The 19,004-nt window shown below is 41.0% G+C and overlaps 1 long non-coding RNA gene across 2 annotated transcripts in view; it reads right to left on the reverse strand.

Annotated features, from left to right (window-relative positions):
- LOC142105869 (uncharacterized) overlaps positions 1 to 15,452 on the reverse strand; it is a 91,397-nt gene extending 75,945 nt beyond the window's left edge. For both annotated transcript variants that reach the window (XR_012679724.1, XR_012679723.1), the window contains exon 1: positions 15,283 to 15,452. This is a non-coding gene — a long non-coding RNA (uncharacterized LOC142105869). The remainder of the gene's footprint in view (positions 1 to 15,282) is intronic.
- Positions 15,453 to 19,004: the final 3,552 nt, after the last annotated feature.

A 19,004-nucleotide genomic window follows, 5' to 3' on the forward strand; every position in this document is an offset into this window, starting at 1 on the left:
GCCGTGTCACATGACACGTGATGCGTCCGCGTCATCGCCGTATCGCATGTCATGTGATGCGCCCGCCTGTGCGCTGAGGCGGGCGCGTCACATGACATTTTTACCGGCGGCCGTCATGTGATGCGGTTGCCGGTAATAATTAGGTTATAGTGCAGCTGGGGGGGAAGACGGAGCTGGGCATACAATGGAGAAACTGAGCGGCCCAGGGGACCGATGCCCCCCTGCCCCCCGGGCCAGCCCGCCCCTGCTCGCCACTCATATATATTTGCAAGTATATAATTATGTCATGTATAATATAAGTCATATATATCAATATGGAATGTATATAAAAATATTTTTAAATATTTATATAGCTTTAAAAGGATGAAACCACTAGGTTAGGTAATATGTAAACAACACATGTATGACACATTGAAGAGAATCAGCAGTAATACATTGGAGAGGGCCAGCACTGCAGCAAATACATTGGAGAGGGTCAGCACTGCGGCAACTACATTTGAGAGGGTCAGCAGTGCAGCAAATACATTAGAGAGGATCATCACTGCAGCAAATACATTGGAGAGGATCAGCACTGCAGCAAATACATTAGAGAGGGTCAGTCCTGAAGCAAATACATTGCAGACGGTCAACACTGCAGCAAATACATTAGAGAGGGTCATCACTGCACTAAATACAATGGAGAGGGTCAGCACTGCAACATATACATTGGAGAGGGTCAGCACTGCAGCAAATACATTGGAGAGGGTCGACACTGTAGCAAATACATTGGAGAGGGTCAGCATCGGCGGCAATACTTTGGAGAGAAGACAGCAGTGGCAGAGCTCATTAGAGGGACAGAGTCGGCATCAGTAGACATTATTTAACAGATGATGAGACAACACAGGTGTGATACCTACATGTGTTCAATAGCTACAGGATTGACATAATATGATTGGTGAGCAGCAGAATATATAGGGTTATAAAGTCGACAATATAATGACATTCACAGTATTATTAGAACAATTAAAAAGTAGACAGTATTTATTAGGTTGACAATTCAAATGTATTATGCCTAAATCTATCCCTGTCCCTATTCCTAACCCTGTCCCTACCCCTGTCAATGTCCCTATCCCATCCCTAACCCTGTCCCTATCCCTGTCCTTAACCATATCCCTAGCCCTAGCCCTAACCCTCTCTAACAATACTGTAATACTTAGATAAATATATTTCCATACACAAGATGTATTTTTTTTCCGACTTATGCCCTGGCAATGATAATGCGCTTATCATGGACATCTGCTGGTGGTAACACTGGTGGCTGCATTACTTCAACACAATCATCATCATCCTCATTATCCAATCTATGTACAACACATTAATTTTCAGAGCCACAATAATCCTCCTAATCCTCTTGCACATTTGCAACTTCCATAGTAGCCTCCTGAATTTCTATGAGTAAATCATCATCAACACTAATGCTACTACTACCTATCCTCACATTTCTAAATGGTTGAATATAGGTAGTAGTAGCATTTGTGGTTTTTGAAGGAGGCTGCTCTATTATTACAGTGTCTGAATCTGAAACCTCAGAGTCACATGTAGCACTCATGGATACCCTCCTTAGACTCTCCTCAGAATTCTGTGAGTGCCCAAGTTGTTCTTCAACACTCTGAGCGACATGGTGGTGCATGGGAATTTAAAGAAAATGCACCACTGCGTTGGGCTGTCTGTTTTGGAATGACCTTTCTAGTCTGCATACTAGTGTCTGCGGTAGTAGAAAAAAAGTGGACATAGTCTGAGCGCTGTCTTGCACTGTGGGTGGTGTATGGAATGTTAGCTATATTCCTTTTTTTGGACAAATCACCAGATTCATCAGAAAATTCTCTCTTAATCCACCTCCTTACATCAAGAGCTGATGTTTTCTTTGAGATTGAATTTGACAAATAGTGTTTGAATTTCGAGGACACTTTCATCAATTTTCTTCCCACATTAGCTTTTTTTACTAGTAGAGGTCTTAACAGTAGTACTACTGCCTGTACTGGTACAGGTTGGAGCTACTTGTAGATGCCTGCCTGCCACCACACCAGGAGAACACCCAATGAGATAGGGAAAGGAAGGAATGTTATCTTACAATTTTTATGTCACTGCTCCACAATATACTTCTAACAAAAACAAGATTTATATTTCATGGGGGGTTTTGCTGCTCTGAGTCAATGGGCGGGGCCAAAATAATGTGATGCACCGCGTTCCACGCCTTCCGTCCTCCCACTTCACCTCCTTTCCAGGATCTTCTGGAGGGTAAGTGTAAACAGTTGAGTAACGTATGAGTAAGAGGCCATGCCACTGATAAGTCACAGTTCTCATCACAACACATCACAAGTCACAGTGACAGATAATAGCATTCACAGAAATTTTCCCCTTGAACAATCCAGAAGGAACAACTGCCAGTGGGGCTGTAAGCTCCATTTATAAGGCTATGGGCATGTGACATTTGTTTGTTCCTTGCTGATTGGTTCCTTATACTCCATGCAGTGTGATAGCAGCATTAACAGGCTAGCCTTCAAACATGACCCCCATATACAGACACCTTCATCTGATAAAACCACTGTGCGTAATGGAGAAACGTGTAAGGAACAAAAATCCATAGAGCATATGCAGAAAATTGCCTTCAAAACAGTGTTAGGCTGGGTACATACAACAGTGTTTTCATACGATTAGTGGGCCAATGACATGATAAATGACCATTTGGCCCAATATCACATTAGTGTGTATACTGCAACAATGAATGATTATCATTCCAAAGCACATTGTATTGTTTGCTTGGATTTCTAAACTGGACTAAAAATCCTGTTCATCAATGGAACGATGTTGTTCTAATTCTGCAGTGTGTGTGCACTCACGGCCGGCAGTGTCCATAGATCTCTGTAGAGTGTGCAGAGTAACGATCCTTTCAGCCGATGGTTATGACAGATGAGGAGCACAGATCTAAAGGCAAATCTTATAAAACGTGTATAGTGTGTACACATGAATCGGCATGATGATCAGGACTTTTTTTTTTTCAGTCGTTGGTAAAATCATTATCGATTTTGCATCAGGAGACATTCTCTGTAGTGTGTACCCAGAGTAATTCTCTCATAATACTAATGTACTTGTTACATCTCATCTCTCTCTATATATGTGCTATACATAATTATGTGAATGAGTGCATTGCACCTACTGTTCTATGTTTAACCATGCCACCTATTTACTTTGTGCTAATTATTGTGAAAGACATATACATATACTAGCAAATAAGAGTGGATTCTGCATAACATTATACACATGCTGAATTGGTCTTGTCATTACATTCATCATTCTGTGGATGAAGAGTCATTAACCCTTTTAAGGTGGGGGCAGCATGATGGCTTAGTGGTTAGCACCTCTGCCTATCAGCACTGGGGTTATGAGCGTGGGTTACCTCCGGTTGCTCTGGTTTCCTCCCGCACTCCAAAATCATGCTAGTAGGTTACTTGGCTGCTATTAAATTGACCCTAGTCTGTGTGTCTGTCTGTGTGTGTATGTTAAGGAATTTAGACTGTAAGCTCCAATGGGGAAGGGACTGATGTGAGTAAGTTTCTTTGTACAGTGCTGCAGAATTAGTGGCACTATATAAATAAATGATGATTAGGATGATGATGAAGGGCTCTTTGAACGCATTAACATATCAGGATTACCACATTTGTTTTGATTGAATTTATGGATTCATTTTTCTATTGACGACAAGCTCTTAGTTTTATACATATGGAACATTGCTTGGAACCAGGGCCTGATCAACCAATAGGCTGATCAGGCTGCAGACTGGGGCACTAGGTACTGGGGAGCACAGCGTCAGCACACTTAAACAATATATATATTTTTTTATGCATATTTTTTCTTCAAAATGCCGATTTTCTCAATTATCAGGGCTGCCCCTGGTCTCAAGGGGCCCAAAGTCTGACTGTTATTCACCCTATCCATTCAGACAAGCGGCAGCCAACAGCAAATTCAAAGCTGTTAGCTGCCAGGCAGTGCGAGTGCGGTGCGTAACATGTCAGAGAAGAGGACCAGTCCAGAAAAGAACACGGTAAGTTAAATTTCAGGGGAGAAATCAAGAGGAGGAGGTTATAATTGGTGCTGTGGAGGGGGGGGAGATCATGAATTGGGGGGTCTTGGATTGGTTGCAGGGGAATCAAAATAATTAACTGTCTAGGGGGGAGATCATGACGGGGAGGGATGGATTGGCTGCAGGGGCATTAAAATTACTAATTGGCTAGGGGGGTAGATCATGACTAGGGGTTGGACTGGCTGCAGGGGCATAAATATTATTATTTGGCCAGGGGGGGGGTTAATTAACTGGCTACAGGGTGAGATGAATTGGCCAGGGGGGACGGTCATGATTGGGTGGGAGGATGGATTGGCTGCAGGGGGATCAAGATTATTAATTGGGTAAGGAAGGGGGGGTAATTAACTGCCAGGGGTTGGTAGATATTAATATAAGATTATAAATAATTTTCATATAATTTATTGTCTATGTATGTCGGTACTAGGGGGTTGTTTTATTTGGTCATAATGGAGTGTTGTGTTTGAATCCTTCAGGGTTTGTTAACATTTTGCATTATAATACAATTTTTGCACATTTTCAATACAGGACTCTAAGTTTCCAGAAGCAAGTCAACTAACAACAATGCTGCAAGAACAAGCAAGAGAGGTAGTCTAAGATCAGGCAAGAGAGAACGGCACAATCTGTCTAACTTTGAATCTAAAATTTTACTGTAATGACATTTTGATACATTTGCAGAATGAAGTGTATTTTATGTATAAATTAATATATTACAATATTGTGTATATATATATATATATCTATCTAATATATAAATGCTTAGTGGCGTCTGTGTGTGGAAAATAAAAACCAAGTTGCAGCGCCACCTGCTGGGCAGAGTTATACATTGACCTACTAAATTCTTAGTGTGTGTGGGAAAAAAAATTCAAAAATGGCTGAAATTTGGTAGGGCTCAAACTCATTTTCGTGAGGTAATTTTACCTCATGAACACACATGTGTAGAGGCGTGCGTTAGTGTGTGTGTGTGTGTGTGTGTGGAAAAAACTATTTTCTCAGAAAGGGCTCATCCAATTGACCTGAAATTTGGTATACTGACATTATTTGACAAAAAAATTAGAATGTTAAGTCAGTTAACTTCCATCATCCCCCCTTCCCCCCGTGGGAGGGGTAGTAAAGGCTAAATTTACGAGTTGAGGGGTCAAACTCATTTTCGTGAGGTAATTTTACCTCATGAACACACATTAAAAAGGCCGCTTGCATCGGGAACTAACGCTCTTCCCCTGAGGAGGCCTGGGCTAGGTCCAAATGCATGACAAGAACCTTTTTAAAACCTTAAGTAGCTTGATTTGACTAGAATGCATGAGTATCATGCACGGGTTAACTTGTATATATATATATATATGTATATATATATATATATATATATATATATATATATATATATATGTAAAGGATTTGTGTATATTTATATAAATAATAATATATATACAGTGGTCAAAGTAGGCTGGTAGACAGTGGTATGCCATACTTGCATCTCTACTGTCTTCATTGTAAAACTGTTCTAAATTTCCACTTTGACCAATATATATATATATATATATATATATATATATATATATATATATATATATATAAATCTACTTATATATATATGTGTGTATACACACACATATATATATATATATATATACATATATAAATATATGTGTGGAATTAGTGACGCTATATAAATAGCTGATGTTGATGAAGGAAAGTTCACCAGAGATTAATGAGGCACTCCATTTAGTTAAATGATCATTATAGTCTATTTATATGGTGCCACTAATTCCGCAGCGCTGAACAGAGAACTCATTCACATCAGTTCCTGCCCCATTGGAGCTTACAATATAAATTCCCTAACATACACACACACACACAATTCATTCTTATAAGTCCCCCTGTCCTCACCCGTTTTATTCTCATAATCCCCCCTGCCCTCACCCCCATTTAATTTTCATAAGCCCCCCTGCTATCACAACCATTTCATTGCCTTAAGTCCCCCTGCCCTCACCCCATTTAATTGCCATATGCCTCCTGTGCCCCTCCCCATTTAATTGCCATAAGTCCCCCCCTGTCCTCACCCCACTACATTGCCATAAGCCCCCCTGTCCTCACCCCCATTTCCTTGCCATAAGCACCCCTGCCCTCACCCCCATTTCATTGCCATAAGCCCCCTGTCCTCACCCCTATTTCATTGCCATAAGCCCCCTGCCCTCACCCCCATTTCATTGCCAAAAGCCCTGTGTCCTCAACCCCATTTCCATCCCTCTGCCTACATATACTATACTGACATAGGCCCCCCACACACACACACCCTACATTAACACACACTACATTGACATAAGGTCCCCTGTCCTCACCCCCATTACATTGCCATAACACTGACACACACTACATTGACATAAAACACCCTCACACTTACACTTACCTTATTGCAGCCACGCTTCCCGCACTGTACACATTGGACGACACCTGTCACATTGTGACCTTTGTTTATTATTAGATAGGACGAGGATGAGGCCAAGGCCACGCATGGGGGAGACGAGTGTAAGATAAATTCTGCTGCCATAAGAAGCAAGGACCAACCACAATAATGCCCCCCCCAACACAATCCGCCCCATGTTAGGCTGGCCCTGAATGTCGGCCGACACCCAATGATAGCAAAAAATAAAACAGGGCAAAAAAAGATGCAATGAAACAAAACCCCATCAAGCAGCCCACGGTTGGCCTCATTAGGCCCCCGGTGTACCGGGAAAATTCCCGTTAAGGCCTATGTCCAATCCACTGCTGCACATTTGCTATTGGTGAAGCATAATTAAAAACACTGGCTGTTTATGTAGATTTCGGCAGAGGGCGCTGCAGGAGTAGCAGATTGTTCTACTTCATTTCTAGTCCATTTTTAGGACTGCAAGAGCACCAGCACAGCCTCTAACAGGGATTTACTAATTCTGAATGTAACTTGTATGTCCCCCCACTTGTCCTTCCGTTTCATGTTTCATACTTGGCAGACTATTAATTGACAAATTAACTAAATCAGAAATCTTTGGTATGTTATAATAATACAGAATTTACAAGTGTTCAAGGATATTGATTTCTGTTTGACAGCAGTGTAACTAAACCAATGCCCGTAACATCCACCTTCCCTTATCTCCTTATTGACTTTGATTTCAATAGCTGAATCACTTACACAAAAGGAGCTTAAAGTATTACAATGTTGCAATATTTCAAATGGGGAAATATGGACTTACTATTGTATTTATATAAAGTAATCTTTTATGACATACCGTGCTACCTTTTGTAAATTACCACACTTCTTATTACAAGTAAAGTTATGTTAAGCAGCTTCCTGTTACAGACCAGTGCACATCATCTAAGCTACTCTTCAAATGTATGAATTAAGACTAAAACATTTTCATAGACCTGTATTATACTACAGGGTAAACTGCACAATGGGATGGCAAAATAGATCTGTTTACTCAGAAAAGGGCTCAACTGGTAATACTTAATAAGGGTTATTTACTAAAGTGCAACAATAGGGGCCTGTAGCGTAAATGCTATCTTGCAACTTCAAGCACTTACTTTTGTATAGATGTACCTACTGGGTTTAATGCTGTTTAAGAGACATTTATGCATACATCCTTTTTACTAATGTTATAAATTGGCAAGTGGAAGGTATGTAGGGGGAGCTAGGGTGCATTATGAACTGGCTGGAGGGTAGGTGATGAAATAACTTGGAAGTGGGTGATGAATTGCCAGGAGAGTCATGAATTGGCCGCTGAGGTGCGCTGAAATGGCTGGGGGGTCATGAATTGGCCGCTGGTGGTGGGGCATGATCTCTGTATTGTGTGGCGTTCATGAGGATGCTCTCAAAGAGTTTGTAATGTTTGCACATCTTCAAAACAGGACCCCAACTTTTCAGAAGGCAGCTAAACGACAACAAATCTGCAAGAGCAAGCAAGAAAGAACAGCAAGAACAGGTAAGAGATTCTGTCTAAATTTGTTTGCTGGTGAATACTCCTGAATTTTCCTTTGAGGGGGAGGGGGATCCGCTATGGGTGTATCAGCTTAGGGCAGCCAGAGCCCTGATATTGACTCCATTTATTTTCATTGAAACCAGTAAATACTCTAAGGCTCTTCAAAGATACATACTGTGACAAAGTTTCATTGAGCTACATTGACAATCACGTCTGTATGTAAGTATATTTTTATTAGTACCAGGCCATTATATTATAGTATTTAATCTGTTTGTTTAATACTTACAGAATTAATGTTATTAGTTATTATAAATTGTTATATATTTTTACTTTATTGGTGAATGTTAACTTTTAGGAATAGTATACTAAATACGTACAGCCGTTACATACAGTCTCAGTGCTCTCATATTTTATCATTTGGAATTAATTCCAATTGGGCTACACAGCATGTTTATGTCATGCTTCTGCATGGTAACATTGACAATTAGGCAACATTTTGATTAAAGTTTGTTAACTAAGTTGGAAAAGTGTAAAGTAAAAAAAATATTTTTAAGAATTCCTTGTACGAAGGACACCAGATCCTCCATAAATCCATACTCATTAAATACACATGATACATACTTGTTTTCTGTGGGGCAAACACGTAGAATGCATGTGAACTCATTGAAATAAAGCTATACAACAAGCAGGTTTCATAAGTGTCTTGATTTTCATGGCTGCGCTGATAATAACCTTACCTTGTAAAACTACCATCTCCGGGCCTTATTCATTAAGGAACTAAGGCAATAATTTGAGTAAGTTGTCTTACTTAAGTTTTCTGGACAAAACCATGTTGCAAATGCAAGGGGTGCAAATTAGTTTATTATTTTGCACATGAGTTAAATACTGGCTGTTTTATCATGTAGCACACAAATATCAACTTCAAATTTCAGTGTACAAATAAGCTATCAAGTATTTGTGTGCTACATGAAAAAACAGTCAGTATATAACTTATGTGCAAAAAAATAACTAATTTGCACCCCTTGCATTGTAACATGGTTTTATCCAGGAAGCTTAAGTAAGAAAAATTATTCAATTACTTGCCTTAGTTCCTTAATGAATCAGGCCCTCTGTTTTTATGCAACTTAATAGCTGGACGGTGGCAGTTGTTTATTGTTTGTTGGCGCCACAAAGAGAATAGTTCTCAATTCTTCCCATCCTTCCCTAATAAGATGCTGCCGTTCCTCAGTTTTGTCAGTAGGTGGCGCTACTGCCTCACATCTGAGAGCAGGCAAGAGAACATGATAGCGTATGCAATGGAGACTTCCTTTAGAAAGTTTCTAAAACAGAATCGCTCCTGTCCAGGAAAAGTTTTATTACATAAACATGTATTGTGTTATTTTATACCGTGAAAACATGGGGTATGATCCTGTATTTGTCCTCGAATTTCTTACCAATCTCTGTCCTTGATTTCAAGCTGTCATCTCCTAAATAACGGAAAAACAAATGTATTTAACTGCTTGGACAAGAACGTCATCTGGGGAATAGGTTAATGTCTGTGAAAGGGAGAACCAATAGTGACAAACTAAACCTTCTGTGTCCTTGAGAAGAGCTAATAAAATCATCACATGTGGCAAAGAAAACAGAGATTAGGTGCTAGTGTCTGCTGAGCAGACTCTGTCAGCCTCTTTGAAGGATTGCTGTTTGCAACTCAAGCGCAAGCAAATCACTCTGGCCTGTCTGCACTCTCTGCTCTGAGGATGACGTGACCAGGTGTTTGTAGAAGCTCAGCTCTGATGAGAGACATCAAACAGCTAATATAGAGTTTATTCACTTAAAGAGTGAGGGGCATGTTTATTAACCACAGGAGACAAGCTGATCTGTGCCTTCTACATGGGTGGCAGCCAGCAGCCTAAGCCTACTCTGTACCCTATCATTGTGTGCAGGGCCTGATTAAGGGTTCCAGAGGCTAACACACCAGCTGCCCCCCACCAAGGTGTGAGTGTGTGTGTGTGTGTGTGTATATATATATATATATATATATATATATATATATACACACACAAAGTTGTCAAATATTAATTAGTACATAAAACACTTTATTCAGTAAACAAATTAAAATGTCATTACAGGAAAATTCTGCAGTCAGAATTGTGTCACTCTCTCTTACCTGATCTTGCAGCGTAGACTACCTGATGTTCTCTCTTGCTTGTTCTTGGAGCATTGTTGTCAGTTCGCTGGCTTCTGGAAACTTGGAGTCCTGTACTGAAAATGTGCAAAAATTGCATTATAATGCAAAATGTTAACAAACCTTGACTGATCAAACACAACATTCCATTATGACCAAATAAAACAACCCCCTAGTACAGGCATATATAGACAATACAATATATAAAAATTATTCATAATCATATACTAACATCTACCAGCCCCATCTGTCTAGTATTTAACACTCTAGAGACCGCTGTGATCACAGATAGCATCTATGTCACCGCTACACAATACAGAGATAATGCCCCCACAAGGTTTTTCAACACCTCCCCCCCACCAGCCAATTCATTAACAGTCCCCTAGCCAATTCATTAACACCCCCTAGCTATTCATTAACCCCCCCATTGCCATTTCATTAACCCCCTCTAGCCAATTCATTAACCCCCCACCATCACCGTCACCCCACCCGCTAGCCAATTCATTAATTCCCCCCACCCCTCTAGCCAAATCATTAACCCCACCCCCCCTGTCATCCCTCTCCCCCCCTGGATATTTAACAAACTGCACTTACCTTGCTCTGCTCCTCTTCTCTCCAGGTTCTGGGACTTCTGTCTTCTTGACAGGCAGCTAACAGCACATCCGATGCTGTTAGTTGACCTGTAGGTAACAAGAAGAGACAGAACAGAGGTTATAAAGTGGGGCACTCTAGGATACGAGGTTAATGGAGATGTGTATGATAAAAAGCAAATCTTTATTGGTATATGTTAAAATACACACATCCTAGCAAAAAGAAAGCTACGCGAAATAATTAAAAGAAAACAAAAATAGTGAAATTAAAAGTTGCAAATCAACTGCAACAATCGCTCTATGGTCAAATTCTTAAGGCTAATAAATCATATAATATGATATAAATGGAAGGGTCAGTGGGCAAATATCAGGTTCTAATGCAGAGGTATATTTGTAAAGATATCTATCCTCTGTCTATCTTATCATAGTGGATATCATAGACTACCAAGTTAAATATTCTCCTATAAATTAGAGCCCTAATCACTGTTCTAATACAATTCTCAAGGACAGAAATATAGTATAGTCAAGTAGTATAGCTGGTATGTATCAGTTGTATAGTATGAGCATTTCCATTAATAACAAGTTCATTGTCTATCTGAAAAAATGAAGGCAATATAAGCCATCAAACTATACTCTGTCCCAACAAGGGGATACACTTAGTAATATGATTAAGTATGTATAAGTCTGACAGGTTTAGAGACTGTGCCTGCTATGGTTCTTAGTATACAAGGCTAAACAAAAATGGAGATTGTATCTGCTATCCGTGTTATCACACATGCTAATAGTTTGTGCAGAGATTAGTAGCTCATAAATCCTTTAATCCTAAATCATATGATGGTATTGTTCACTAAAATGTCCTCAAAACCCCACAGTTAATTGTATCTCCGTTATCACCTGTGATTCATAAAGGTTCAAACATTAGTGAGCGCTCACATTAACATTTTTATGTGAGTCTGATTAGCCTATAAACTGTCTCCACTGAGATTAGTAACACATAGCATTTGTAATCTATCTAAATGCTAGTATCTTATGCTTCAGTCCTCTGACCCTAAATAGAGAAGCGCTAGTCGCTATGGTGTCCCCAGAGCCCCACACATCGCTATCATTTAAATTTAATTTGGTAAGTCTGTAAGGACTAAATAAATATAGAGCGCTATCTACATATTAGTTTTAGAGACACATAGAGCGAACGCCAACGCGCGTTTCGCTTAGTTAGCTTTTTAAAAAAGCCTTGAAAAAGCTAACTAAGCGAAACGCGCGTTGGCGTTCGCTCTATGTGTCTCTAAAACTAATATGTAGATAGCGCTCTATATTTATTTAGTCCTTACAGACTTACCAAATTAAATTTAAATGATAGCGATGTGTGGGGCTCTGGGGACACCATAGCGACTAGCGCTTCTCTATTTAGGGTCAGAGGACTGAAGCATAAGATACTAGCATTTAGATAGATTACAAATGCTATGTGTTACTAATCTCAGTGGAGACAGTTTATAGGCTAATCAGACTCACATAAAAATGTTAATGTGAGCGCTCACTAATGTTTGAACCTTTATGAATCACAGGTGATAACGGAGATACAATTAACTGTGGGGTTTTGAGGACATTTTAGTGAACAATACCATCATATGACTCAGGATTAAAGGATTTATGAGCTACTAATCTCTGCACAAACTATTAGCATGTGTGATAACACGGATAGCAGATACAATCTCCATTTTTGTTTAGCCTTGTATACTAAGAACCATAGCAGGCACAGTCTCTAAACCTGTCAGACTTATACATACTTAATCATATTACTAAGTGTATCCCCTTGTTGGGACAGAGTATAGTTTGATGGCTTATATTGCCTTCATTTTTTCAGATAGACAATGAACTTATTATTAATGGAAATGCTCATACTATACAACTGATACATACCAGCTATACTACTTGACTATACTATATTTCTGTCCTTGAGAATTGTATTAGAACAGTGATTAGGGCTCTAATTTATAGGAGAATATTTAACTTGGTAGTCTATGATATCCACTATGATAAGATAGACAGAGGATAGATATCTTTACAAATATACCTCTGCATTAGAACCTGATATTTGCCCACTGACCCTTCCATTTATATCATATTATATGATTTATTAGCCTTAAGAATTTGACCATAGAGCGATTGTTGCAGTTGATTTGCAACTTTTAATTTCACTATTTTTGTTTTCTTTTAATTATTTCGCGTAGCTTTCTTTTTGCTAGGATGTGTGTATTTTAACATATACCAATAAAGATTTGCTTTTTATCATACACATCTCCATTAACCTCGTATCCTAGAGTGCCCCACTTTATAACCTCTGTTCTGTCTCTTCTTGTTACCTACACATCTTTAGGTTATAGGGTGCACCTTTCAGCGATTCTGCTGATTTCAATGATAATATATTATCAATTATATACTGATCTATATAGGATACTTGGCTATAGACCTAGTGCGGTTGTACTCCCCCCCCTTTTTTTCCTTCGCTGTTAGTTGACCTGTCAGTGCAGGCGCAGGCTCAATGACTAATGTGGTCATGTGATCATCTCACATGACCACACTAAGTTTAGCACCACGCCACACTGTCAGTGCAGCTAACAGCATCGGATGTGCTGTTAGCTGCCTGCATTTACCACATTGTGTGCAGGTTTAGTCAGGGGCCGCCCACTTGAGACCAGGTGCGGCCCCGATCAATGAGGAGGCAAGCACCAACATTTTATATATTTTAGATATATTAACATTTTTTTTAAAAAAACTTGCTAAAGATCGCTGGTGCAGTGCCCCCCAGAACCCAGCGCCCCAGGCTGCAGCCTGATCAGCCTAATGGTTGATCAGGCCCTCATTGTGTGTGTCTCTGCAAGACCAATAGAAACATGAGAAACTCTTCAATTGTGGGTGCATAGAAGCTAGAGCACAATTGATCTACACTGTATTGAACCTTACATTTGAAAGGAGTTTCAGCCTATCAGGTAACTTGGGCAAATGCTGAACTGGCATCGATGAGCCTCTGATTTTCAGCCGTGCGTGCTTACTGACACAGGGGTCTATTTACAAAATTGCAATCAGCCATAACACAGGACAATGGGCATCATATTAGATTAGATTTCCCTGCAGTAATCTACTTTTTGTAGGTTACTGCAGTGCCCAGGGCTGCCATCAGAAATCGTGGGGCCCAGTACAAATAAAACAGGCAGGGCCCCCCCGATGAATGCCCCCCCCCCCCAAAAAAAACAAAAAACTTAATTTATGACATTAAGGGAGAAAATAACTATTATCCCTTAAGAAATACAGCTTAACCCATTATCATACTTGGAAGCCTAGTCTCCTACAAAATTCAGAGTAAAAAAAAATGTGATAATAAAATATCTTTAAAATATACTTACCCAGATGTTGCAGCTGCTGCTCCTTGTTCCTTATTCTTACAGTGGCGGCGGGAACATCAGTGTGACGTCAGGTCACATCACACCATCAGCAGATTGGGAACTTAGAGTTGCCCTGGAAAAAATTCTGGAAGTGGCCTCACATGGGCGGGACCAAACAGTGGGCTGGTCCAACACAAAAGTAAGCGGGATTAACTCGATTATCCATAAAAACATCAGTTATCAGTGGCAGGTGAGGCTAACGGAAGACGCAGTAAGCAGACACAAAGAAAGGTTATAAAGTATTGTGTTACACCCCAAGTATTTATTAATGTAAAACTGAAAACTGCCATGTAAGAGGAGTGTGACTATATTGTGTAAACAAATAGACATTTGACAAACCGCACAGACAGACCATGCCAGCCTCCTATCTATAAGAAAGTCATTCAGAGGTCCCTCTCCCCTTCCTATAGCATCAAGCATTGAATTCTGACTAAATTGCTCCTCACGTGTGCGAGAGTGTTCAGTTCAGGTCACTTACCCATAGGACTGCGCAGAACACTTCATTAGGGTGTGCACCCCGGGACACCGAGCGAGGGATACTCTGTGCCGCAGCTCGCTGCCGGTAGGGCGTGTACAGCAACGTCTAGGGGGAGGGTGCCTAATAGTGCCCCCAGTTCATATAACGCCAAACAATAGTGCCCCCAGTTCATATAACGCCAAACAATAGTGCCTTCAGTTCATATAACACCAAACAATACTGCCCCCAAATCAATCACATTACACCAAACAAGTGCCCCCGGAACATATTATGCCAAACAATACTGTCCCCAGATGATAATATGCCACAGTAGTGTCCCCAGATAATATTATGCCAAGTAGTGCACCCGAGATGATAATATGCTACACAGTAGTGCACCCCAGATAATAATATGCCACACAGTAGTGCCCCAGATAATAATATGCCACATAGTAGTGTCCCCAGATAATATTATGCCACAGTAGTGCCCCAATTCAAATTGTGACACACTACAAACACTAAAAACTGCTCTGTAGTCCTATATGTGAGTCAACTCACCTCTCACACTGATGTTGGCCGTTCCTCATTGGTAATGGAAAAGCTTTCAGCAGCCTATCTGAGCTCCAGGACGTTGAGCTCCCTCCTGCTTGTGCTGCAGCCCACCCTCAGTGAAAAGCAGCCTGGTGATTAACTTCCAGGACTGCTTCACTGTCGGCCGTCGGGGCGCCCCCTTGTGGTCGGAGGAAAAACAACATGCATAAAAAAAAAAAAAGCGAATGAATGAAAATGAAAATGTAAGAGAGCCGCCGGGCCCCCTGGTGACCCCGGGCCCGGTACAAGAGTACCCCCCGTACCCCCCTGATGGTGGCCCTGGCAGTGCCCATAGATCTCTGTGGGGACTATGGTGTAAGTAATTTATGAAGCAGTGAAAAGAATGCTTTTCGCTGCAAACTAATGCCATCACAGTATGACGTTAGCTTACCTGTTCCTATGGGGTCCAGGAAGCCGGAAAAGGTGAACAATAAAATCAGTTTGTGTAGGAGGGGGGCCTCCAGTGCAGCCCAGACATAATAAATATCAGCTGTGCTACATTATGTATTGCTGCGGCTTACACAAGTGTTTCCACTACACAATAGTAAATGGACCCCATACTAGTTGAGTTACAAGTCTGTGCAGAGCATGTGTGTATGGAGAATAGATCAATAATATATATAATAATAGCCATTCAAGCTGTGTTTTCCAGCACTAATACAATTATTACTTCTACTGTCATCATCTATATAGCACCACTAATTCCATACGGCTGTACAGAGAACTCACATCAGTCGCTGCCCTATTGGAGCTTCCAGTACAGTACTCATACTCAATTCTCTAACACACACACACAGACAGACACACAGACTAGGGTCAATTTGATAGCAGCCAATTAACCTACTAGTATGGTTCTGGAGTGTGTGAGGAAACCAGAGCACCCGGAGGAAACCCACACAAACACGGGGAGAACATACAAACTTTACACAGATAAGGCCATGGTCGGGAATAGAACTCATAACCCCAGTGCTGTGAGGCAGAAGTACTAACCACTAAGATACTGTTCTGTCCAATATAAGCACTACTATGAGTACTGTACGAAAGGACAACTGGCAGGAGGTAACAACGGTAGAAAAGGGAAGCGGATTATATTATAACATATACATGACTTATTCTAGCCTTATACAACAAATCATCATCATTTATTTATGTAGCGCCAGCATATTCTGTATCGTTTTACAATTGGTAATACAATAATAAAACAATATTGGATAATACAGCCAGATAGAGAGGTAAGAGGGCCCTGCTCGAAAGCTTTAAATCTATAGGACAATGGGAGTTTAATACATTAAGATAAGTGCTACATACTGCATATTGGGTCAGCTAGATTGCAAAGGTAAAAAGTGCCTAGTGGGCTATACACCGATCAGCCACAACATTAAAATCACTGACAAGTGAGGTGAATAACACTGATTATCTCGTTACAATGTGGTGGGATATAATAGCCATCCAGTGAACAGTCAGTTCTTGAATTTGATATGTTGACTTTAACAAAGGTCAAATTGTAACAGCTAAATGACCGGGTCAGAGCATCTCCAAAATGGCAGGTCTTGTGGGCTGTTCCCAGTATGAATTGGTTAGTAAGTACCAAAAGTGGTCCAAGGAAGGAAAGTCAGTGAACCGGCGACAGAGTCATGGGCAGCCAAGGCTTATTGATGTTTGTGGGGAGTGAAGGCTCCAATCCCACAGAAGAGCTACTGTAGCACAAATTGCTGAAAAAGTTAATGCTGGCTATGATAAAAAGGTGTTGGACACACAGTGCAATGTAGCTTGCTGCATATAGGGCTGCGTAACCGCAGACGGTCAAGTACCTCTCCACCGCTGATATCACCTACCATGGGCACGTGAGCTCCAGAACTGGATCATGGAGCAATGGAAGAAGGTGGCTTGGTCTGATGAATCATGTTTTCTTTTATATGATGTGTCAAATGGAAAGCCCACATAGGGTCTCACTGTACATATGGCAGAGGTTGTATTGCCGGAACTCTGCTCCTCTGTGAAACATCCTGTTACGATGCAAAATTCTGTTTGCGCAAAATTCTGCCATAGTTTCACACATGTATTTGATACACAGGGAGTCAAGGGAAAGGTTATATTGAGATTGTGTAAAAAATCATTTTCTTGTATATGAAATCGGTGGTAATCGCTTTTACGATTACCCCCATAACAAAACCGACAAGTACTCCAATTAAAAGACAAATCTGTAAAAAACCGATGTCAAGAAAAGCAGACTTACCTGTATACCGAAGTTGCAGCTGTCCGATTGGCGCAGGATGCTGACCGCAAGTGAGTCCGACTACTGAGGTGTCCGTCAGGAGCCTTTAACGTCAGTGTGACTTCTATTCTATTTACAGATTCATCTTTTATTTGGAGGACTTCTCGGTGTCGGAATATTCCGCACTGAAAACACGTACCCCACCCTATTAAATAGTATTTGTAGTACAAAAATAGTTAAATTAAAAAGCCATAAGAATGAGAATAGATCAATGTGCATCCAAAATTAAGAGTAGGAAGAATACTATACTATAGAGATGGCCAATACTAAAACATGGGACCTTATCAGGGACAAACAAATCAGAGACAGTTCTTTAATATTTATAACCACTTGAGGGACCAGAAAATGTCATTTGCATGGCAGTCCTGTACGTCAATGCCACATCTACTGGGTTTTTAGAGCACGACAGTGGCTTGTGCTGACCCAGAACAACCAACTGCAGACAGATCTATTTTGGCCTTTGGCCTTATCAGTGCAGGGCAGATGAAAACGACATCGCACACTCCCAGTTCAATGCAGATCAAACAGAAATGCAGCATGTTGCATGGTCAGTTGGGTTTACTGTGTGAGCCATATTCATGACTTTCCCTTGGCTACTGGTTACTTGCATTTTCATATCATACAGCCACCCACACCGAAAACACCACAGGTACTGTAAACCACAAACTGGGAAACCACCCAGGAGCGACGGCAGGGCCAGTGCAATGGTTGCTTGGTGCCCTAGGCAAAGTCTCAGCCTACTGCCCCTCCCCACCCAATACTCACTTCCCAGACCCTCACACACTACACACTTGTAAAATAAAAATAACAACTCTTATATTCTCCTTGCTAGCTGGTAAGACTGCAATCCAGATGCACTGATGTCCAGATGCACTGATGTCTGATGCAGAATGCTGTCGATGCAGGATATCTAGAGGGGAAGCTCCAAGTGTTAGATTTCAGAGTAAAACCAAAACAACTTGACATCACTCACCTGTTACACACAGGGGCTGGCTGGGCTGGGGGACAGGGGGGCATTTCGCCTCCCCTCCCCCCCGGCTGGGCCATCTTGGGCTGGGTCACTTGACCACCTGCAATTTTTCTTTTAATATAGGCTGCTGAGTCGAGTCTTGCCCCCTGCACTAAAACGTGCCAGCCCTCCCCTTGTATACATGTAGCACATGTCCATCTGACCATTAGCTATTCTCACATATGCCACCCCTTGCCCATCAGCTTTTGTCACACACGCTATCCACATAACACCAGCTTAACTAACATGCCCCCCTGCCCACCAGCTTATCTCTTACATACACCCCTGCCATAGGCACCCTAGCCAGCTTTTTTAACAAATGCCTCTCTGCCCACCAGCTTTTCTTTAAAATGCCTTCCTGCTCACCTGCTATCCAAACCACTTGCCTTTGCTAGCCAGTGTTTT

This window comes from Mixophyes fleayi, chromosome 1, assembly GCF_038048845.1.
Source record: "Mixophyes fleayi isolate aMixFle1 chromosome 1, aMixFle1.hap1, whole genome shotgun sequence".
In the NCBI taxonomy this organism is placed as follows: domain Eukaryota; kingdom Metazoa; phylum Chordata; class Amphibia; order Anura; family Limnodynastidae; genus Mixophyes; species Mixophyes fleayi.